We start from the raw sequence: 24,734 nt of genomic DNA, 5'->3' as shown, positions 1-24,734 counted from the left end.
CCAGGCCCAGCACAGAGATGGCTGGTGGGGGCCTGCTTGGCCTTGGTGTGGGCCCGGGGGTGACCTGGCAGGAGGTCCACTGGGCACAGTGAACTGGCTGGGATATCCTGATGCCTGGCAGGCGATGACACATCCACCACTGGGGACCCCTAGTGGCCTCAGCCTTTAAATGTTTAAACGATTCCTTTATTGCAGAGGTCCCCAACCTTTTTGGCATCAAGGGACCGGCATTCCCATGAAAATCTAATGCCTGATGATCGGAGATGGAGCTGAGGTGATGATGTTAGTGCCGGGAGCGGCTGAGAATACAGATGAGACTTCACTCGCCCTCCGGCCACTCACTTCGTGCTGTGTGGCCCAGTTCCTAATAGGCCACAGATGGGTACCGGTCCATAGCCCAGGGCCTGGGGACACTTGCTTTATTGAAAATTTGAGAACATTGTTTGAAACCAGGCAAAAATTGCACATAAGGAACTGTTGTGTCTGCAGGATATGAATGGCTTGCTCCCTTCAGGTGACCTGTGATGAAACCACCAGTGTGCCAGGTGGGGGTATCCTGTGGGTCGGGGTCTGGGTGAAGGCTCCAGTAACAACGCCAGGCGGGGCCTTTAGCAGGAAAGGCTAAGAGGAGAGTGGCGCTGGTGCTCCTGCTGTTGGTGCACGAGCTGTTGTCCCCTCCAGGCGCACTTCTTTCCCAGTCGTTTCCTCTGCACATGGTTAACAGGCACGTAAGTAACCCGCAACGAGGGGACTCGCTTTCGATGTCACGGCAGCACGGCTCACTGGCACTCTTTGCTCACCTTTTTGTGGTCACCTGCCTTGGCAGCCATGCACAGCTGTCTATATCCAGAGGGACTCTGCCTGTAGGGTGTATTTAAAACCTGTCCTCGCTGCTGAAGAGGCCAGGCATCAGTTTGATGAAACCACAGCCATTCCCTGAAAAAGAACTGAAGGATTAAACCCAGCTCCCAGAAATATCAATTTTAAAAACAAATATGTAAACTAGCAGATTGTTCCAGGGAGAATTGGTTTAGAGGAGGTTTGTGGCCTATTAATGGTTCTTTTATAAATTCCCTGCTTGTATTTTTTTTTTTTTTTGCCCATTCTTTGTTCTTTCTTTCTCTCTCTTGCTTCCTCTCTCTTCCTTTGGTTGCCATGGTGGTGGTTCTACAAGCTCTTCTGACATTCTGGGTTCTAAATCTTTGATGGAAATGCTGCAAACATTTTATCTCAGTCTGTTGCTTGATTTTTACTGTTTTTTTTTTTAATTTTACTGTATCTTATTTTACAGAAATATTTAATTTACAGAAATATTTAATTAAGTCTGAGCTGTTATTATTTTCCTGACACCCAGATTTTGGCTTGCCTAGAAAGTTTATACCCACCCACAGATGACAAAAATATTTTCATTGATTTTTTTCTCCTAGTATTTTGTAACTTTATTTTTGAGATTTGGAATACCAATTCCACAGGGATTTAGGATCTAATTTTCCTCTAAATGGACAGTTTTTCCTGGCACCACTCCTTAAGCAGGTGACCTTTCCCTGCTGGGAATATATTCTAAGTTCATAAGTTTTATGTTGGATGTGTTGGAAAAGGCAGACCGACTAGGAGATTCTGATTGGGATGTGGAGCTGAGCACTTTGACATGTGTCTCTGTCTTTCAGATGCCCTGTTACTTCAAGGCTGAGGGTTGGAACTTTTAGGGGACACAAGATGGAAACAGGGAGGGGTCGGGCGGACAGTCAGGGGACAGCAGAGCTGAGGAGAGAAGGAGGTTTGGGGAGGGGCTCAGAATAAGTGGATCCAGCTGGCATCATCTCATGAGAAGGCAGCTGCCCACGCCACCACGGGCAGGCACATGGGCACTGGGAGAACCGGGCTCCAGTGGACGTCTGCCTATTGAGAAAATTTGACCTGAAGTGTGAAAAGTAGACATGTGACCCAGGTAGAAAAGGAAACCTGACTTTTCTGGGGCCCAAACAAGCAGATCAATGAAAATAGCCTCAAGGAGTAGAAACACCTACAAAGAGTTCAATCCCCGAAGCACAAAGGTAGAGTCAGAGTGGGTGGTTAGAGGCCCGCTAAGCTGGCTCGGGGATCTGGGGGAGGGATCTGGGGAGGGGTCCAGAGGACCACCAGGCTGTCCAGGGTGCAATGACTTCAGTCCTGCCACCGGGGAGACTTTAGGGTGGGACTGTCATGGCCCTAGCACTGTCGCTCATGGGTCTGGCACGGTGTTGGACCTGCACAGGTGCTCAGAAGGCACCCACGCGCTTCAGTGCTCGGTGGGCACCACTGCAGTTCCTGCCAGCCTTCAGGCGAGGGCCGCGATCACTTCGCCCCCGTGTGCCATGCCGGCCTGGGTCCTGCGGATGTTCCAGCTGGTTCCTGGGAGCCTGACGTTGCTGCGGTCCCCGAGCACGGTGCTCCAGGGTGCCCTGTCTTATGGCAGCACCTTTGCGAGATGGAATGGAGGTGCCTCTATGACTTGGCCTGTCTGCTTCATGAAATGTACTAAAAGCAGTTTAGAGAAATACGATGCTGGGATAGAATTTTCGGTGAAATTTGTCCAGTTCAAGATCTCCAGCCACGTGACTCAGGTCCTTGGCCATTCTCTGTACTAAAAGGACCCACCGAGAGAGGGGCACTAGCAGGACGCTGGGGCGCACGACCATCGATGCTCAGACTCGCCCTTGCCCTGAAGGGCAGTGGGAGGCCTCTCCGTCTCCACGTGAGACACCTCCACGGCCCTCTAGGGCTGCTGGACAACCCTCCTGGTTTATCCCTTCCCTGGGGGAATGGCGTGTTCTGGATCCTCCTCTCACCACCCCACTGTGTCCTGCCACTCCCCAGCCCTCTCTTTTTAGATGGCATTGTGTGACCTCGGGAGCTCCATCACCACCTGGACTGCGGGCTCAGGCACCCACGTCGGGGGAACACTGGCCAGTTGTCAGGAAAGCACTGGGGCAGGATGCCAATTCGCATTCCCTACCAACAGCTCCTGCACCCACAGCTGCCAGGTGGGCTCTCCTTCACTAATCAGGTTCCAGCCAATGAGGACTGATGAGGCTCAGGCTGGGGAATGCGTGCTGCAGGGTCCCTAGACTCTGGCAGCTCCACCCACATGATGGCTTATCAAATGGAACACCCAGAACTCGCCACTGCAGGCGCCACTCTGCTATTTTTATGCTCTGGCCACCTGTGGGTCAGTTGTCCGTAAAGATGGCACAGGGATATGAGGGGGCCGGATGAGCAGTGCTGCCATAATAAGCACTATGTCCACACAGCCCTCAGTTAAATAGTCTGGGCCATCCAGGGCCAGCCAAGAGAATGGATTTTTTTTTTCCACTGCAGGACTTCTCAGAGCCTTTGGCCATGCTTCATAAGTAGCCAAAATGGTTTACAGCAGGCAGTCTCTGCTAAAAGTCTGTGAGTCTGTGTGCCAGTGCGTGCCTGTGTATCTGCATGTCTGTGTGTGCATGTGTGTGTCTGCACGCCACTTAGATGTTTTGCATAGAGGTAGGTGGCGAATTGCACCTTTAGGAAAACAGCTTTGTGGGAGAATCAAGGTGGAGACATACTGGACACGCATACCCTTTCGTGTCCTCAGAATAGCGGAAGCTTAGCATGTCCAGGAAGGGGTGGCCCAAGCCATAGCGGGCAAGAGAGCAGATACCCAAGAGCCACGAGCAGGGTAGTGGCAGCGAGGAGAACTGGCTGAGTTGTGAGACTACAGGAAGCCCATGTCACTAGTGACATTTTAAGAAGTCAGAGCAGATGGCCACTCCTGGCTCGTCTGTATAGCTGGCTCAGGGGAGTGACCATGACCATGTGAGGGGTGGGCAGTGAGTGGAAGTTGTTTCTCTTGTCCAAGCATTAAGAATATTACAGAGGGATTACCCCATTTTTCCTCAAGTGCGTATTGGCTGAGCAGACACCTAAAACAGACGGGGACACCTGCATGCCAGGACTGCATTGTGGTGGCACACCCAGCTGAGAACCACAATGTGGCCACGTCCTCTGGCCAGGGGTCCATGTGGAGGTGGCGTGGTGTCTGGGAGAAGTGTGCGTGTGTGTGTGTGTGTGGGGGAGAACATAGGCTGGCCTGCTGCCGTGATGGACAGCTAACCATTGCTGGTTGAGCTAAAACCTGGATACCACCAGCTAATGCGCTGTGAATAAGGCTCCTTCCTGTTGGAGATGGCTCGCAAACGTCAGAGCCACATGGAGTCAGCAATGTCCACTGTTCGTTCACTCATCCTGGAAGCTCATGACTTCACACACTGAAGTCATTCATAAAAACCAAGATGATAATCCAAACAAGGCCTGTGGTTTGGAAGTCACAGGGTTTGGGGCCCAATATTTGTGCCTGAGACAGGGAGCATCTGAGAAATGACGCTTCTTAGCCTCGGGGTTTATGTGTGGATCTCTGCAACAACTGCAGACCCCTGCCAGAGAAACCCTGTCAGCCTCTGCCCTCTGCACACCCGCCTGTTACAGCCTCAGCCCGTGCACACGTCGTGTGCGCCCCCAGACGTAGACATTTGGCCTGTGAGATTTTAACCCCTCTATCCCAGCATGTAACCAGGGCAGACTGGAAGGTGTTTAGTACCTGGAAGGGCAGATATGGCTGTTGTCTTACATGATCAAGAATACAATCCTCTCGGAGAAGCATGCTCATGTAAGATGAGGAAGTCATGAGATCTGAATGAAGTGAAAAACCACAGATATTTTAAACACACTATAGGCATAGATAGGGTGCAGCCACGAATAAGAAAGGAATCCTGGTGGGGACAGCTTACCAGCTTGGAAGAGTAAAACCTGAGAGATGTGGACATGGGGAGGAAGGGTCAGTGCCACAGAGGGGACTGGGCCACGTGAGCTGAGGTGGGGAGGAGGGGCTGAATCTGGACTCATTCCCACATCTGGGGAGCCAGGTGTGTTTGGAGGTGCACAGGTGGTGACACAGGCTCTCTAGGTACAAAAGCGTGGAGGTGGGCCAGCCCAAGCTGTGTGCATGAGGGGGCATTTCTGGCAAATGATTACAGAGGTAGAAGGTCAGAACTCAGCAGGAAAGGCTTTGCTCTGCTCAGGTCTTCTGTGACATAAATATGTCCCTCATGGCAAAGATGTCAGGACAGACACCTCTGCCAGGGTTGATATTGCTCAAAACCTGGCTGAGGTTCCTTTTGGGGGTTACACTGGAGTCCGACAGAAGCCAGAGTGAGACTAACCCTCACTGCCCCTGCTGTGACCCAGCCATAATTTGTCACTCTACTCTGCTTCCATAACGTGCACCATGGGCCTGAAAAGCTTTTCCAAAAGAAGAGCTTCAAAACTTCAAAACTGAAACGTAAGCAGAAAAACAGTGACTTCTAAACCACAGGACTTGTTTGAATCATGCGGGGAGCCCTTTATTTACGACTGCAATGTTGTGGAAAGTCATGATTCCAGGACAGACAGACTAGTGAGTGCTGAATTCTGCTGGTTCCAAAGAGCAAGACAATCCCCTTGATTTACAGAGCCAGGTCTGTTTGGACTATTCTTTATTGGCTGTACATTACAGCATTAGTAAAGCTCCAAACTTTCTCCCTGGGGTCTTTCCTTTTGTGATGCTGGGTGCCTTTTTTTTTTTTTTTTTTTTTTTTTTTTTTTTTTAACCATCACAGACTTGTTACAGCGCCAACCTGGATTTAATGGCTTGTCCCTAGCTAACTCTGTGGGGGATGTGCGTGTGTGCACACACATGCTTCCGGGCTGTCATAAAGTCTTGGTTCTATATCATTTTCCTTATTATTTAGGATTCCACTGGGAGGACAGTAGTACTCGGCTTGGTGAAATCAGAGTTCACGTGTTGGCTGAGACTGTGTGGGTCGAGGGCCCTCTGAGCACCTGCATGCTGGGGCTGCTGCAGTTGTGTCTGATGGCCCAGGAAAGAGAAAACCTGGACTACTTGCACCCGATTGTAACCAAGTAGAAAAACCAAAGTGGTTTTGACATGTGCATTCATTTGCTGGTGGGGAGTGGGGAGCATAACAAAATGCCACAGCCTGGGCAGTTTAAACAACAGAAACGTATCCGCTGCCAGTTCTGGAGGCTGGAAGTCTCAGATCGGGATGTTGGGAGGTTTGATTCCTTTGGAAGCCTTTTTCCTTGGTTTGCATTTGGTGGCTTCCTGCTGTGTCCTCAAACGGCCATCTCTAGGTCTATGTCACATGTCCTAGTCTTTTCTTCTTATAAGGAAGGATACCAGTCACAGTGGGTGAAGGCCCACCCAGATGGCTTCCTTTTACCTTAATTACCTATTTAAAGGCCCAGTCTAAAATACAGTCCTATTTTGGAGTCCTGGGGTTAGGACTTCAACATATAAATTTTAGGGGAGTACAATTCAGCCCACGACAATTTGTTTTCAGTAATGCATTTACGAGACTCCCTTCCACGTATCTTCATCATCAGTGGATGGATTCTGCAGCGACTAGCTAAGCGAAGTGTCCGTCCAGCTGACATCATGGTGCTTGACTCTGAAGTTGAAGCAGGCTTAGCCTCACATCTTCATGGCTGGCTTGCCAGCTCTGAATCCGGTAGCTCTCGATTCAGATTTTTGCTAGCTGCAGCATCACATCCCTTTCTGGTTTCAAATAGTCCACCTTCATCTCTGTAGATTCTGAGCTCTGGCCAAATGCAAGCAGGTGAGATGGCTCTCGTGTTTGCAGGAGCTCCTAGTTTATTCCTGTAATAGTGGACATGCTGCAGGCCGAACAGCCTGACCTATTCGGTTCCCTGACAAAGGCAGTGCTTGTGGTTGGCCTGGCATCTGACCAGTCTCATTTACTGCTCTGAGACTGAGTAACACTCTGGGCCCAGCCTCACCCTCACAGCTGCACTTCCTGCACCTAAGGCAGCCCTGAGGGCAGACGGGTTGGTGTCCACCTGGCCTGCCTTCCACTGGCCTTTTCCATGCAGCTTTCAAGTTCAAATTGTACATGTCCATCCTCCGAAGGGGCAGCTATCTTCAGTAGTACTTTTGGCCTGTATTCTGCCTAGATTTATGAGTTTTATTTATTTTACTTTGCAAGTTTTGAGCTTAATTTCTCCACATGTTCTATTTGCATAGGAATTGATTGGGGTGAAGGTAGCTGAGTGAACAGCCTAAGTATCCCCCCAACTTCTCTTCTATCTAATGCTCACTATAATGCACTTGACAATTCTCTGGGGAGCACTGGTTCTTTCTCACTGGAGCTCACAGAGCAGGGCTGGGATTCCAATCCCTCCACTTACCAGTCAGGAGAGTTAGGATGCTTCAACATGCATCCCATAGGCTCAGCATCCAACTGTGGGGTGGAGGTAAGTGGTAACAGAGGTGGCCGCCGACCTTAAATGTAAAACTTCACACAGAGTTCGGTGCCAAGTAGGTGAACAGAAACGTCAACTGTCATCCCTTTACTTACCTCACACTTGGCTGTGGCATCTCACAACGTTGTAGTCCCTTTCTTAGATGTCCCTGCAGGGTTAGAGAGGGCCCAATGACCCTCTTGCACAGCCCTGCTGTATCCCTAGACTCTGCTCTGACATGTCTCCTACAGTGACCAGATGTCAGGCATCCCCTAATGGCAAAGAAATACTGATTTTTATTGATCCAGCTGTTTATTGGAAATTTGCTGACTCCTGGCCCACATTCTGAGGCTTGGTACAGTTCAAGCCATCTGTTCTCATGTCCCTCCGAGAGTCCCAAGTCCAAAGTTCCTTCCACTACTACACGCCCAACACATGTCCCCTCATTTCCCCCTGAATGCTCTCGGCTGCTGTCATCCTTTTAAACCTGTGGATCTTAGAAAGAAGCAGGATGCTTCAGGAAAGGTCTGACCAGCCCAGAGTAGATGGACGCCACCTCCCACCTTACAGGACCCTTCTAGGCCCCTTGGAGCCCTTTGCTTAGCTGGTGGCCATATTATGGTTTTGTTAGTATTGCATTTGTTATTAATAAAAGCCGGTACAATTTTTTCTCTTTAATTTCTGCTATAAAAGTCAAGTTTCTCATACTCTAAATTTGTGGAACTAGGGATTTTGCACCCAAAGGTACATAACCTCGAACTATCATTATTCAACTCTGTTTTGGAATATTTAAGCCGTAACCCGACCCTGTCAGTCTGCAGGTATTGTTTGTGAGTCAGTGTATGCACTGTCCCCCCAGGAGGTCTGACAAACACACTGACTAGTGTCGTCATGCCACTGAGAAGCGGTGGGCAGAATGGCTGAGGAAGGAGGCCTGGAGCATGACCAGAGAGAGAGGGCTGTCCAGGGGACACCGTTGGAATTCTTGGGTCAGCCAAGCAACCGCGAAATTACTAACCTCGTTAGTGGACATATTTTTCCACCTTGACCTCTAGTACTTCTTTCTGCATGCCCGGGTGAAGTCTAGATCCACTACTCCCTGTATTTCCTTGACCTATCTCATGACTGTGCCGTGTGAAAGTGAGACTAGCTAGATGTGACTGCTCGTGCTCACCTACCAGCTCCTGGGGCTCTCCGTTCCTTTCTGAGGCTTTATAAAGCATTATTTTTGGCATTTCAGAACCTTGTCAGGAGCCAACATAAGGTTCGGGGTTTATGGAGTCACCTCTTGCCCTTTGTGGCCATCAGAACCGTCATGCCTTCTGAACACATGAGAAGCCCAGTGTGGCGGCTCTAAGATCCTGGCTGGGCTGCAGGTCACTGAGGTGGGAGCCGGGCCCTGTTTTCTTCATCTACCTCCACCCGCGCCCTTGCCCTCAGTTGCCTCCTGTGCTGTTCATCATCCATGTGATGCTTAATTCTGTGTGTTTATTTGGCTAGGTCACAGTGCCCAGATATGTGCCAAACATTATTCTAGATCCTTCTGTAAAGGTACTTTTTCAATGAAGCTAACATCTAAATCTGTAGACACCGAGTAAAGCAGACCCATCATCATGGGTAGGCCTCCAAATGAAAGATGGAAGAGAAAAAGATTAAGGTTCTTCAAAGAAGTGGAAATTTTGCCAACAGACGGCCTTCGAACGCAACTCTCCCAGGGTCTTGAGCCTGCCGGCTGGCCCAGTAGCATCCAGGCTTGCCAAGCCTCCACGACTGTATACACCGATCCCCTCAGGCAAAGCTCTCCTCCTCCTTCTCCACCGGCCCATTTCTCTGAAGAAGTCTGCTGACTGCAGCCCTGCCCAGCACGACCGCGTGGGGACAGAGAACATAGAGAATACAGCCGTGGAGGGTGTATCCTTCTCCCTCCCACAGTTAAGCTCTCTGTCTCCAGAGGCCCAGCAAGATGGGCCCCACCAGAAAGTGCATCCCAGGGCACCGTCCAGCTCCCGGTAGGAACACGGGCTGAGCTCCTCGACATGTGGGCACTGCCTCCCTGCCACCCGCTCCCCGCGCTTCCTTCTTGCCCTTCCCATTAGACCAGACTCATCATGGCGACAGTGTCTCCGTGGGTCTCCAGTCTTGCTCCTCATGGGGACAACTGAATGTTTGACAGCCCCGAGCCCTTCTGAGCTGTTCATCCCCAGGGACACACCTTGCCGGAGCCCACTACGTTGGAAGCAGCGAGCAGGGACAGCAGCCAGGCCTGGGCTCGGAGAGCCCTGTGTCTGAGTCTAAAATCTGCCCCTGATTGCCATTGGCTCTTGGGCAAAATTTTTAACCTTTCCGTGTCTCAATTTTCTCATTTGTGATGGGGTTTTAATGGTGTTCACCTCCCAGGCTGGTTGTGAGGGTTTAGTGCGAAGATGCAGAGTGAACACTTAGCACCAGTGGGCTCAGACAGGGCAGCTCAACCCCTCAGACACGGTCTTCCTGGGGTCTCTGGGCTGCTGTCTCCCTGTCTCCACCTGTCACCCTGCAGTATCCTCTCTCTTTTCTTGCATACACATGGTGGAGTGTAACCGCCCAGCCTTTTTGAAGGTATGCCTGACTCTAATACTTGCTTTGACAAGATAATGAGAGTGTGGGATTTGCAGTGCAGGTGACAAATGGAGCCTTGATGGGATAAGCTGCTAAGCTGTGGGGGTGGTAGTTGTTATGCGGCATGGTCCAGCCTGTCCTGGCCAACACACTCCTTAATCATGACTTTCTGAGATCACATAGCCAGTACCATCACTGGATCGTGTGTGCAGATAACGTTTATTTGCATGGTTGTACTTGCATACAGGTCTGCAAATACATACCTGTATGGAAACACACTTGTACTCCTAAAGACTTATTTGAGGCGAAATTATTCTGAATGCTCCAGTTTAAGTTTCTACTAAAAAATGGGAATTTGTGGCAGGTGGTGAAATTGCCTCATCTACTTATATTGACTGTGATTGAACAATGGTCACGACAGCTGGGGCTGGGTGCCCAGGCTGAGGCTTGACCCCAGGTGGGCTCCAAGCCCCGGCGGCGCTGCGAGGTAAGAGGACATCAGCGGCAGTGCTCGCTCCTGCAGCTCCCCCTCCCCTTGCGTCCGCGGCACAGGGCCCTCCACTGGCGCAGCCGCACTCCATGTCTCCTCTCCCTCCACCCCACCCTCCGGGCCTCTCTTTCATCTTAGGCAGTTGGCAGTTGAGCCTTCTTTGGTTTGCTCGGACTTTTATCTCTTCCTCCCCATTAAAGCCTATCACAGTCGCCCCTGACACGTTCAGAATCCACCTTGGCAGAGGTGAGGAGGGCATCGTAGACAGCTCTGTTTAATTGTTTCTGTCTTCAGTGATTGATTTTTTTTTTTCTGGCAGTCTCTGGTGTATGATTCTGAAATATCTTCCTGATCACAAGGAATGAAGTCCTAATCTTTTAGACCTTCTCTGCTGGCTTGGTAGCAGGCATGTCCACAAGAATCAGTCATTTGCTACCACAGCTGAGCTGTCCAGGTGACCCTGACTGGCTGGGCTAATGGGAGTCCCTGTGAAGGCTTTTCCCACCTTGAGAGTAGGTTGTTGGCTGGGTCTGGACTCAGACACACTCACTTACAGAGGGCAGGTCCCAGGGACGCCCCCTCACCCCTGCCCCCCAGCATCCAGCAAAGGCTCCTTCACCCTCCCCTGGAGGACTCTGGGACTGGAAGAACTAACGGTCTCATAACTGAACACCAGCACACAATGTTTTGTGACGTTTACATGAAGACCACTGATGTCCCCACAGGGATGCAAGGGGCCCTTTTCCTGTCCCTCAGCCCACAGTGGTGGAGGGACAATCTCCATGCTCCTCAGAGGGAAGGGAAAGGAGGGGACAGGGGTCCCCTGCGGAGTGGGAAGGAGACCCCAAGTCCCATGTTCCAAAGGCTCTCTGTAGGCCAGGACACTAGAGTGAGACCTGAGGCAAGATCCACTTCCCCCACAGACATCATTTACTTTTATTGACAGAGCCGTTGGAGCACATGGTTCTAGTGTATGGAAACGAGATGGCTGATCTCACAGCACAGAACTAACCCACAGGCCAGGAAGGCTGACAGCCAAAAGTCCACCTGTGCATGGCAAATGCGTTCTTGAGTAAATGGTGATCAGAAGTTGGGCAGAACTTGTACATCTGGTTGTTTCGTTCCTATAAAGATGAATAGTACGCAGGGGTCAAAAACAAATGCCTTGAGTTCTGGCTTTTTCCCAACCACGGCAAGTTCCCTAAGTTCTCCAAAGCCTTGGTTTTATCACCTGCAGTGGTGGCGTCTCCTGGTTCCAAACCCAACACATGGGGCACTCAGGCACTCAGCGCCTGGCAGGGATTAGTGGATAGCTGGGCACATCAGCTGTGCAGCCGCAGGTGTCCTGCACCTGGCCTCATGTCCACGACCTCTCACAGAGGCAGGAATGTCCTCTGAGTGTGCTCATAGTCCCTCCAAGGGAGCACAGGCCTCATCTGTCACCTGTGGTTGTCTCACAGTGACGGCAGGAGGGCACGACTCTCAGCCATGGTCGGACTCAGCTTTAGTTGGTGACAAGTCACTAGGAGGTTCCTTTCAGCTCGGGGCTTTCCGAGAAGTGTCTGTTCTTTGGCAGTTTTTGTCTTATAAAAGTACCCCCCCTGCAGTTTAGTTCGTAAGTATTTTAAGAATTTCTTATAAATGAACTAGATTTTCTTTGCACTTGGGATAATTTATAGAGTCATCAGTCACTTCATTGCAGCTGTGAGCTTCCCACACCCCGCAAACACACCTTGAAAATGAAACTGAATATTAGTGGCCCAAGGATGCAGGTCTATGAGGGAAATAGAAGTGAGGGTTCTGCAAACCTCCTCTGTGTCTCTGTGGAGGAAAACCCTGGGAATTTTTTAGGAAAACATTCAACATCATTCACCCAGAGTATGAATCTCATGGGTGAAATCACATTGATTATAGCTTAAAGCATTATTCTGATCTAAAACTCACATTAAAATATCCCTGAATAATTTATCGAACATAAGAGTACAGGAAGGCAAGCCTTTGTGGCAGCCTGCCCCCCGCCCCCAGGTTTTACTAACACTCAGGTTGGGGATTTTTTTGTCTGAGTGGATGTTACCTCAAAAAACTTGAGTTAAATCACTAATGAATCACCCATAATGAAGATAAAAAGGACTGTACATCCCATTTTCTAGAATGTGACTTGAATATAAATCAGACTTTTGTTTTCCTAAACCCCAGGAGGCCTCCGAGGGTGGTGGGGCCTTTCTCCCCTTGACCCACTGAAGGGGCCAGACCTCCGCACACAGACCCCTTCCCTCTGGCGTGTGGTTCCGGGCTGCTCAAGGCTCCGTTTCTCTTGGAGTTTGGAGTGCGCCTTCGCTGTTATTTCTGACACCACTGCTAACTCGTCACTTTATATTCAGGTTGCCCTTCGGAAAGGAGAATCTTGTTTCAAAGTTGCACCTGGATGTTTTAAATAAAATGTGCTGCACGGGCCTGGCTGGCCTGGGTGCACACCAGCGTCAGAGTAGAGTGAGTGTGTGAGGCTGGGTGGGGCGCTGTGGGTAAGGAAAGCAATTTGCATAATGGTGAAACTGAAACCTGGCCGTGTGGGTGGGGCCTGGGTTCTCAGCGTCACTGTCGCCCACAGACGCCCCCATGGACTCGCCCACGGGGCAGGGGGACTGCCAGGTGGAAGGCAGGGGGTGGGGGATGAGTGTGAACCAGAATCAAACCCCCTGCCCCGAGCTCAGGCCTGTGGGCTCCTGGCTTTCGGCTGGGAGACACACAGCCCCCTTTTCTCCTGCTGCACCTTTGGGCCTGGCTCAATGCAGTCCCATCAAGTATGACGGGGGAAGTCAAAAAAGTGGCTAAATCACTTTTAAAGAGTCGCTGCTTCTTCCCTCTGAGAGTCAGGTCTGAGTCAGCATGAGAGCTCCACAGCCTAATACTTGGGGCCAGTGTGGCCCATGCCTACTCCCCAGGAGGGCATGGGCCTGGGGGCATGGTTGGAGTCTGGGGGCATGGCTAGAGCCTGGGGATCCCCCCTTCCCCTGCTGGATCTGTCCCCCTGAGGTGCTGCAAGGCATTTCTGGTTGATGGGAACCTGACAGGCACATGAGCTTATAGTTTTGTCATGTGTGGGTAGCTGAGTCTGAAGTGACAGAGTGCCTTGTGGGGATAACCCTGAAAGTTCCTGATATGGGGAGGGTTTGCTCTCAGTCCCAGGTGTTCTGCTGTAAAGAGGATGCACTCCTGGTAGACACCTTTTGCAGCTGGGTTCCTTTCTGTTGTCTTCGGCCGGCAGTTGGCTCATCTCCTTGATGGCAGACAAAGGGCATGTTCTGGAACATTCTCCCCACCCTGGAGGCTGGGAATTCGGGCCATTCGCAGGGACCCTGAATTCCATCTGCACTCCATCAGCCACTGCAACTTACTAAATAACTAATGACTCTGGAATTATGTTCTATGATAGAGGAGCTCATTTCATGCAAATAATATACATTTTTACATGTATTTTAAAAATTACCAGGTAATAAAAATATAACTACTATCATAATGTGTGTGTAGGGGGGGGTGACTCAGGCTCAGAAGGTGAGTGCCGTAGCCCTGAGACTGGCCTTGTCCCTGGACGGGAGGGCCACGAGGAGGTGCCAGCGTGCTGCCAGTAGGGTGCCCCCCAGGAATAGTCAGTGACCAATTTTGGCCCCAGGATGAACACGGTAGGACTATTTTTCATTCTACATAATGAGCGTGGCTTTCACATTTCGCTCTTATTGTAAAGTATTTATTTTATGGGACACCGAAGAGGAGAAAATTTATACGCATGTAATTCTATCAAGCATTTTTGGGTTGAAAACCTATGGATGAGGCTGAAAGACAGCAGCAGGGTGGGGAGGGGGCTTTATTTGGTTAACATAACATTTTTAACTGGTCTGGTTTTAACTTTTCTGGTTGCGTTTTGTAATAAGAAGGAAAAACTAGTTTTTTAAACCTAGACTTGGGTTAATACATGTGTTTATTTCCCCAAACATTACCTGGGGGGTTGTGACCCAGGCACCATGCCACCCTGAAGGCTGGCGACCTTGTCCTTGGGGAGCTCACAGTTTGGAAGGGCAGATAGTTGTGAAAGATAATGTGACATCGACACCTCCATTTCCGGAGCGCCAAATGTGTGCCCGGCTCTGGCCCAGTTACTCATGAGGATGGTCTGATCTCATTTCACCTCCCACACTCCACGAGTGAGGTCCTATATGATCCCTGTTTTACAGATGAGAAATATCTAAAATCTGTGTGTCCCAGGTCACACAGCAGGTGGGCAACAGGGCCTGGATTTGAAGCTAGGCTGTCGGGCGTCCCAGAGTGCACATGTCGCTAAGCCACACTATGAACAATGCACTTGTGGGTACAGAGAAGAACCTGGAGGGCTGTGTCTGTGGTGTCCGGGGTCTTCAAGGAGGAGCTGGTGTTTAGCTCAGCCAGGAAGGGTCGCACCTGAAGATCACCGTGTTTAAAGGATCTTGGTTGTTTTTCATCCTCTAGATGTCACTCCCGTGTTATGTGGTTAAGGCTGGTGAGGAAGCCATTCCTGCACCACACAGGAACATGTCTCTTCTCACGCATGGATTAGGGCTCACGTAAGATCATCACACTAGAGAGACTGTTTTCTCAGGGTGTGCTGATGGGCTGTCACTGCTGGAACTAGATAGCCTCCCAGTGAGCTGTGACAAATCATGTCTTGGAGCCCTCTGACTTTGGCAATCCTCACCTGAAAGACAGAGACAAGCTGTGCAGAAGCCAGAGGCCCTCCTGCTCTCCGGCAGCTTTTAGGTAGAAAACCAAGGATTGGTTTGGTGCCTACCATGCCTAGTCTTGCACCACAACATCTCGCTAGTGCTTGTGGTGGGCGCAATTGTGTCCCACTCCAAATTTGTTGCGGTTCTAACCCCAGTGCAGTGGCCCCCTTATCCATGGGGCACACATTCCAAGACTCCCAGTGGATGCCTGAAACTGCAGGCAGTACCAACCCTATATACACTGTTTTCTCCTAGACACACATACATTTTCATTTAAAGAAAGCATTTTGTGGCTTCTTGTTAGCGTATCTGAATTGCCAGCATCACTATTCTTGTGCTTTGAGGCCGTTATTAAGTAAAATGGGGGTGACTCGAGCATAAGCACTGCCACCATGATGGTTACAAGGTGACTAACGGTTGGCAAGCATATACAGGATGGATATGGGGACAAAGTGATGATCCCTGTTCTGGAGGGGATGGAACAGGACTTTGCGAGATTTCATCACGCCACTCAGAATGGTGCACAGTTTAAAGCTTGTGAGTTGTTCATTTCTGGAACTTTCATTTAATATTTTTGGACCTCAGTTGACCATAGGTTACTGAAGTCACAGAAAGTGAAACAGTGGATAAAAGGGGATTGCTGTACCTTAGAATGGGACTGCATTTGGAGAAAGGGCCTATAAAGAGATAATTAAGTTAAGATAAGGTCGTTCGGGTATATGCTTATGAGAGGAGGAGATTAGGACACAGGCCTGTACATATGGATGACCATGTTAAGACACAGAGAGAAGGCAGCCATTTATCAGCTGAGGGAGAGTCCTCAGAAGAAACTAAACTTGCCAACGCCTTGATCTCGGCCTTGTGAGAGTCCAGAATTATGAGAAAATCCATTTTTACTGTTTAAGCCCCAGGTGTGTGGTGCTTTGTTACAGTAGTTCTAGCACATGATACAAGTGCCCGATGTATTTATTTATTTATTTTTTTGAATAAAATCATGGATAGATGGGTGGGAGGGAAAAAATGTTGCATAGCTGGGGTAGAAGCAAGCCATGGGGTCTTTCTCAGCCTGGACAGAGAATTTGAATTCAGTGTTGGAGGCACAGGGGACCCCCATGGCCAAAGCAATGCTAGAGGGGGACTGGTATGGCCAGCCCTGAGCTCTGAGCCAGCGGGAGGGCTCAGGATTGGGAACCGGAAGGAGGCTCGGCGAAGGGCTGGTAGACACCCAACAGCACTGGCGAGACAAAGGCGATTCTTCCTTCCCATTATGTCAATGTTCTCTCCTGGAGGGGCAGGTGGACCCTGATAGACCAGGAAATTGGAATTCTGTCTGGAGACAAGGCCAAGGGTTCTGATATGATTGGACAGAGAACAGCTCCCCTCACAGGTGAAGTGAGAGAAGACAATCTGGTCTTCAAGGAGTTCAGAGTCTACACCATGGAGTTAGTTCCACCAGGGGAGGGGATGGGAGTGGGGCAGAGGGTGGGGTTGAGATTTCAGTGGGACACGTTGTATCCCAGAGCCAAATGGAAGCTTGCAGCCAGGGGATGTGGCACCCCTGATATTTCCCTGGGAAGTGAAGAGAGGCTAAACTGAGGTTTCCAGGATCAGAATCCATTCAAAGACCAAAAGTCGGGAATGGTGAGGCCCACGGGTTGCATTGGAGGGCAGCCTCTGGGCCTGGTGGGCTGCCCGGTCTGACTCGGCCACTGGAGTCAGTGCCACTGGCTTTCTTTAGCCACCGTCAATGGTAGGTTAGTGTGGGTTCTTTCCCTGGTCTTTGGCTCAGGTGGATCTTGGTGTCACATTAGACTCTAGGTTCAATGTCACAGCCCTTCTATGGGTACTCAGGGCTGCATGATGATAAATGAACACAAGATCAGGAAAGGGCAAATGTCAAGCCTTGGCAGATGCCCTTCCAATTAGGATTGTGTCTGTGAAGCAGATCAAAGAGTATAATATCAAGAACATTTTAAAAATATGTAGTTCGATAGAAGTTGGATACCCATTTCTTGTCATTTTGTTGTTTAGAATGTGCGAGTGCCTTTGAAAGTCCTTAGTATAGTGAGCTTTTCTGAACCTCGGCGAGAAAGCAATGATGCCAAGAAACCTATAAGCATGATTTGTTATAAAACGAAAATCAAGAGCCTTTATGTGTTGAGCTCATCAAGTGTTATCTTCTCTCCTACTTGGTTAGATTCCATAGCAAAGAATATTGGGCCTAAAAGAAAATAAAATTCCTGGGCAGAGGGGATCGGCGCTTTATGAAATGGTCGAATGAGAAAAGATGTTGAAAATAGAAGTCTAATGATGGTATCAGCTAGACTTGTTGTTCCTTGGCATTCTCTCTTTCAATAAACCACTTCACTTGGCCTTATATTATCTCTCATATGCGTTCACGTCTGCTTTACTTTCCTTTATAATTGTTATACAATTGTACAGGTGTCTCTGAGGTGCCCCGGGTGGCTGGGGACCATCGCTGAGCAGGGTATCATCTTGCTGAGGGTGGAGGCACTAACAGAGCTGCTCTCCACTGGGTTTATGGGGCCTTCTGGGGCACGTTTCTGTGTCTAGTTAAGTGAGATGATTGAATGTCACCAGGTACATTACGAAGGGCCTGCACTCTGTGGACCCTCCCCGTTAGGGGAGGATAGCCTAGGATTGCAGAGGCATTTCTGATTTAGTTGGGAGTCTTTTAGTTAAAAGTGACAGAAAGTCCCACTCAGAGTGGCTTAAGCCAAATCCAGAACTTGCCATCATCTCATGTAAGAAAACAATCTCGGAATGGGGTTGGCATGGACACCACCCATAGAAAGTCGAGACAGTTCAGTCTCCTTCTGCTCCCTGTGGCTCATTTTCTGTTTTGACTCCCTTCTCAAACAGACTGAAGACTCATGGTCTCAAGGTGGCTGCCACCAGCCCTTCCCCATCCGAATCCAGCAGAGCTTTTGTCCCAGCATTCCCTGCAAAGTGCTGAGATTCAGTCTGCTTGGATGAGCTGAGGTCGTGTGCCTACCCCTGAGCCGGTCCCTGGAAACAGGACTGTGGTGTGCTGACAGGTTTACCCGCCTTATCTCCACTCCTCTCCTGGGAGTGAGAGTGGGATGCAGGGAAGCAAACCACAGACGTCCAGTAGGTGTTACTCAGTGACACGGGTGACTCGCTAAATGCAAGCTTATGGGTGAGCAAAAGGAGCCATTTCTTGATTTCCGAGTAGCCACCGATGTATCACTTATCACAGCAGCTACTGCTTTGGAGGCTGGCTTGGACCTCAGTGGCCTCCAAGGTAGTCTCTCACAAATCGAGCATTGTGTCCATTATTCCCGAGCCCAGTGTGAAGCTGGAGGCAAGGCAGCTCCCATGCACAGACTGTCTGCCCTCGCTTCTCCCACCTCCCTCCTTGCCACCCTGGCTCCCGGTGCCAGGTGTCCAGCTCCTTCCTTACTGGTGCAGAGAGCCGTCTTTCGTGTTTGTGGAGGACTTTCTTAAGTGATGCATCCACATTTTCTGTTGGCGAAGCAGACGCAGGAGTTTTGTCTTTCTGATTTTTGTCTGCGTGTTTTTTAGCTAGAGCCAATGAATTGCTTCAAAACACTTTCCGATACTGACGAAATGTTTTGTCTACTCTGGGCCCAAGGAGTAAGTCCTCCCCCAGCGGAAATGTATCACGTAAAGGTCATCCTGTTTGCCAGTCATGCATCTTGTGACCCTATGCAAGAGGAGACCTCTTCTTATTTGTCCTCATTGTCACATGAACGAGGTTATGGGTATCAGGAATACCTGGGCAAGGCCATATGTGCTAATGTCAAAAAAAGAACCAGAAATAGAGGGTAAATAATCATAAAATTCCTGATAATTGGCACATAGAAAAAATCTTTGGTAGCTTCCTGAGTTGATGATCCCTTGAGTAGAAAAGACATAATATTAGAATTATTCAAAATAAAAGACTCTGTGACATTTTCCTCTGGGACAAGAGGAAAATAGAAAAGGGTTCCATGGAGCTGGGTCTCTGATGGACACACACCCACAAAGACAGACTGTACACTCCAGGCCATTCTCCAGAGAAATGTGGCCATCGAGTTGTAAGTTCTGTGGCCATTCAGTCATTGTTACCTCAGTCTCATTGGTCCTGAGCCTTGTGCAAAGTATGGGTAGGGGAAAAGCCCAGAGAATAATGTAGGGTCTGGTTAAGGAAGAAGGGTGGGGTTCACAGAAGTGATTCAGCAATGGCCTCCTGTCTCAGTTGGAGTGAACCACGCTGAGGTCCTATTACCACGAAGAGAGATACAGGGGACAGCCCTTTGTCTACCTCTGAGTCTGGAAATGGCCTTCACCTCCTCATTCGCCTCCAATACAACCAAGCTCAGCAACAGATGTTATGGGAGACTTGTATTTTCATTGCTTTTGTGGGGACGTCTAGCAAAATGCAAAATTCTGCTGATAAAATATGGACATTTCTCCATTAGAAATGCATACTTTCATGCAGATGCACAGAAAACAAGCTCACTCAAAATTAAAAAATATATATATATATAATTTTTAAAAGCTAATGAATTTCCTTATTTCACCTGAACCTCTGTCACCAAAGACCTTTAAAGACATGAAGTGGGTTCAATTTAAAAAAATCAAAATTAGGTAGCATTTGGGACGATGCTTTGTGAGTGCACTGTAGTGTGTGCTTTGTTTTCTTTCCCCCGTTTATACAGACTTTTGCTCTGCTCTTAGATAAAATACTAATAAACAGGAAGTTGAAAAAAAATGTGGTGCAATTGTTCTGAAGGTGGTTTTTCTTGTAGGGCTCTGGGGCCACCCTGAGCCACCCTGTTCAAAGCCATCCCTGTAGGTGGTGATGTTAGCAAAGAAATGGGGAAGCCGTCTGTGTCTGCTCTTTAGCTGCTTGTCTCCCGCTGGGTTCAGGACCAGAGGGCCTGCTTAGATATCCAGTAGTTTCCTCTTTATTTGTCCCGAACCAAGCTGTAGAATTTTAAGGGGGTGGACATAAGTCCATTCCTATGGAAAATGTATTTTCTTCTTTGCTCGCCATGCTGAGCACATAAGACTGTGTGTGTGTGTGTGTGTGTGTGTGTGTGTGTGTGTGTGTGTGTGTGTGTGTAAGAACCAGGAGCAAACAATTTGCTAGGAACTTGCAAACCTTTATTTGTGTTAAGGCAGTTAATTAGCTAAACCCTGGTCTGTTGACATTTGAACAAGTTATGGAAATCTGAATCTTATGCTCTTTTGTGAAAGGAATCACAGCAGCTGATACTTGGTTTCATGACCTATGATAAGATGACAAGAATACAGGCAAGAAACTAAGAGCAACCCTGCCTTCCCAGATCTGGACCCAGCACATCGTGGCTGGTGTGAGCTGGGTGCAGGATGCCAGCAGCTAAGGGGGGAAGCTTGGGCTGTGCCATCTGAGGAGCGTAGTCAGTCTCTGTAATGCCACTGCAGCTGCTCTGATGCTGTACTGGAGGGCTATTCCGTCCTCACAGCCTCCTGCGTGAGGGCTCACAGAACCAGGCCTGCAGGCTTAGGCCCCAGCCTTTGCTTTTGCCCTCACTGTGGTACCATCTCCTTGGGTTTCTCGTAGCAAGTGTACCAGGCAAGAACTAAGGGTGCAGAGTTTCAGGAAGGGGGAGGTGAAGAAATAGAAGGGCTGCGGACAGAGCAGGGCTCAGCTCTAGAGTGTACCCAAGGCCCTAGACAGGGAGCTGGGGACAAAGGGAGCCTGCTCTCTCCAGAGATACACCAACTATCCCCTCCACTATCACAAGGCTTGGCGTTCTCATCCACTCGAGTCATTGAAGTTCCCAATCTTTGCTCTGGTTAAACCTGGGCCCATGGCTGACGCCCACACAACCCCAGACAGGGCCCTGTCCCAGGCATCCTCTGTCTTTTTTGTTCTTGTGTTTATTACTGAGTGAAACTCAGCACTGGGAACTAGAAGGAGAAAGTAGAGCCATGGTGGCCGTGGGAGCGTGGGCCTGGGCAGGAGGACAGGGAGTGAGATGGGTGAGCAAGTGGACCCTACCTTGGGGCCCAGGCCATTTCGAACTGTTGCTGTTGTTAGTATCAGAAGTGGCAGAGAGTAGCTCAGCCAGCCACTCCTCGGCTGTCTGCACTGGAGAAGGGCAAAGCCCTTGGCAGAGTGAGGGTTCGCGACGTATACACTCCATCTTTTCTGGTTCCAGCCCTGTGTGGGGAGACCTGGTCATATCAGGTGTGTGAGCATTCACTTGGTTCTAGAACAGAGGTCCCAGAGGGCACAGTTTTTGTGCGGACTCCTTGTGTGGAGAACCTTGTATGGCAGAGCTGAGAGAAGCCTGAGGCTTGCAGAACGGACCACCTTGTCTTTGGGACGCAGTGGTCCTTGTTTCTAGGGGCACAGACTTCACCAGCACATGACATCTTCCAGGGTTGAGCATGTAGACGTTTGACATTCATTCTGATTTTTAACATTTTATTTTCTTTTCTGAGTCAGGAAGTGTTTCCACCTAAGTCAGGCCCGTCAGTATATGGACTAATCCAGCAAGGAAGCATCTAAATGCTTCTTGGGCTAGACTCCTGCCCAGTCTGTGGACGGATCCAGATGAAAGCCCAAAAGTCAAGCCAGGTTTAAATGTTCGGCCCAAACTGCCGGGCTACTTTGTCTGTTTGGGCTCAGTTTTCACGAACTGTTGTCTTTTCTTAGATGGCTGAGCTCCGTGGTTACAGAGCAGATAAGTCACCCTGCTCTTGAATGCTGAGCATTTTCACTGATTTCAGTCTTACTCATTAGACGAGACTGCGCCCACATTGCCAGGGCCTAGAGCATCGTCCCTCTGCCTTCTCCCGCAGTTGGTTCAGACCTGTGGCCCCCACTGTGGCTTTCACAGGCCAACGGGAGCTGAAACTATGATCCACTGGTGTCTTTGGAGCATGCTTACCCCCACTCGGCCACAACACTTCATGGCAAAGGGTGTGTGTGAAATAAAACACCCACCCTAGGGTCCTCGAAGTCATACATGCCTGGCTTCTGTCATTGGGATGTGACAGTGTGGCCATTGTTGCAAGTGAAGGTGACAGGACTAAGCACCATTCACGAGGGCACTGCTGTTAAGTTTTGGGGTTTCAATCAGTGAGTTTGGGATTTACTCATGGGCACAGTGCGACCTGTGACACTTTGCATTTTTGGAGGGATTGAAAACAAATTCGATCTGTTTCAGTTTGAAATTTCTCTGAAGGTCATTTTATCAGCCTTAGGCCAATGTTGACAATGTTTTCATTTTAAACAGAGTCATTTTCTCTCTGTTAAGTGATCACTCCTTGCTTGGTGTGTGGTCTAGTGACTAGATGATTACGAAATCCTTCGTGGCAAGCGGGCGTGGACTCAGAGCCGGGCCTTGGTGTGGCCGGCTGCCTGCTCAGCCCCAAACAGCATTCGTTTGGGCCGAACAGGGTTGTTGCTGGGTTACGTCCACAGGAGGAAGCAGTAGTGATCTCGGTGGTGTAATTTTAGAGCTTCAGTGTTTGGTTGTCAGTTTGGAAAATCCATTCTCTTCTGTAAATATGTATAAATATATACTCTTCTTAACCTCTCCCTCCAGATAACCAAGAGAGCCTAAAACAAGTTATGCCCAGTTAAAAATTTGCTTTTTCTCTTTTTCTGGGAAAACTGTTAATAAATCTCCTTGGTTATTGGAATAATTTTATGTATCTTAAATGTTGTATATTTTATATAGCTAATGTATATATACAAACTATCTGAGACTTTTTTTAAAAAAGAGGAATACTACTAGTTGTTTAATCTCAATTTCTTTTCAATGTCAGAAAAGGGTATTATGCAATTACCCTAAAAAGAGGGAGTGCAGAAATGAAAACTCACTGACATTTGCTCAGTTCTAAATGAAAATTCAGCGTGTGGCTTTCATTTTTCCTTTTCTTGTCAGCTTTAACCATTTTTGTCAACATCAGGCTTTTTCAAATCTAAGGTTAAAATGATGTAGAATTATATTTCAAATTAGCACTGTCATATAACCACTCACATGTTTTGTTGTTGTGCTGTGATACAAGAAACAGTGCTCATTAATCCTGGGTCAGTAATTTTTAGCTTCATCTTCATACCTACTGCATGACACTAGTATTTCATACTTGATTGCCTATTAATATTTTATGCAAACTTACCTATGAAATATGTATTTTGTATTTGCTTGTCTATGCCATTAATTTTTCTGTGATGCTACAGCTCATCTTGTAGTATACAAGTCAAGAAAATCAGCTAGATGCTTGTAATTCTTAGTTACAAACAAATGACACATGACACCACTTTTATCAACACTCCTTGGTATTAACAGATGAATTTTAAAACAAAAACTTGCCTTTTCTATCCACACACACACACACACACACACACACACACAAACATTTTCTTTTTCTCTCTTCCCTTTCTTTTTTGTTTGTTCCTGTTTAGTTTTTGAACACTAAGCAATCAAGTTCAGTCCCTGTCCTCAGGGGAGTTACTTACTGTATTTTCTGCTTACGGTCACCGGGGACCAACGCGGGGTCCGCAGTGGGTTTCCTGTTGTTTCCTGTAACTTCGCTCAGTGGCGAGAAAAGACTTGAGTGCAGCGTGCTCTCAGGGGTGGGAGACAGCAGGCTGGCTTACTTTACTACTGAAATGACTTTTAAAACACCAGTTTTAAAAGTGTGTCTTTTACCAACCCAAAACAGCAAGCCCCTGGTGTTTCTCATGTGCTTTATGTGCAATTACGTGTTTGGATTTGACCTCCACTTGCAAACCTGTGAAAGACTTGTTCAGGACAACTGTGTTTTCATATGACTTATCCAGAGCAGGACAGAAAAGGGGCATCCTGCTTCAAAGAAATAATACTGCTCCATCTGGACAATGCTGACGATGTGTTGAATGTAAAAAAAAGTGTCATTTCAATCATACGAGATATCTAGGGTAGTCAAATCCAAAGAGAAAGCAAGTGTGATCGAGGTCCCCAGAGCGCGGGTGGGATGGGAGGGGGAATGAGTGTCTAACAGGGCAGACCTTCTGTTTGAGCTGATAAGAATGCTCTGGACCTGGATTGTGGTGATAGTCATCCAGCTTCGTGACTGCGCCTTTAAATTGTAGGCTTAAAAAGTGGTTAAACAATGCAATGTACAGATGATGTATTATAGAGTTGTGCACTTGAAACCTATATAATTTTATTAACTAATGTCACCTCAATACATTTAACAAAATAAAAAAAGAGAAAGAAAAAATGATTTAAAAGGTAAATGCTATGTTATGTATATTTTGCCACAGTGAAACAATGTGCTTGCAGGGAATGGAGACAGACGTTGAATTCCTATATATGATAAAGTTAGATGCTGGTGGGATCTGTAAGGAATTGTAGAAATCATAGGGCAAAAGACCCAGGAGACCCGTGGTGTCCAAACTAATTTCACAGATCCAGGGGCTGAGGCCGGAGGGTGTGTACACCACTCAGAGTGAGGACGGAGCCCTCTGCGGTGCACCCCACCCCCGCCCGAATGGTCATTTCTTCTCATTTGGAGCAAACATGCCA

The 24,734-nt window shown here is 48.6% G+C and overlaps 1 long non-coding RNA gene across 1 annotated transcript in view; it reads left to right on the top strand.

Moving 5' to 3' along the window:
• The window catches only part of LOC118605484, a 54,274-nt gene that overhangs the window by 11,638 nt on the left and 17,902 nt on the right, over positions 1-24,734 (top strand). The window lies entirely within an intron of this gene.

This window comes from Rousettus aegyptiacus, unplaced genomic scaffold (assembly GCF_014176215.1).
Source record: "Rousettus aegyptiacus isolate mRouAeg1 unplaced genomic scaffold, mRouAeg1.p scaffold_m13_p_7, whole genome shotgun sequence".
NCBI classification, from domain to species: domain Eukaryota; kingdom Metazoa; phylum Chordata; class Mammalia; order Chiroptera; family Pteropodidae; genus Rousettus; species Rousettus aegyptiacus.
The sequence above is the reverse complement of the archived record's forward strand: the minus strand, read 5'-3'. Positions and strand labels throughout refer to the sequence as shown.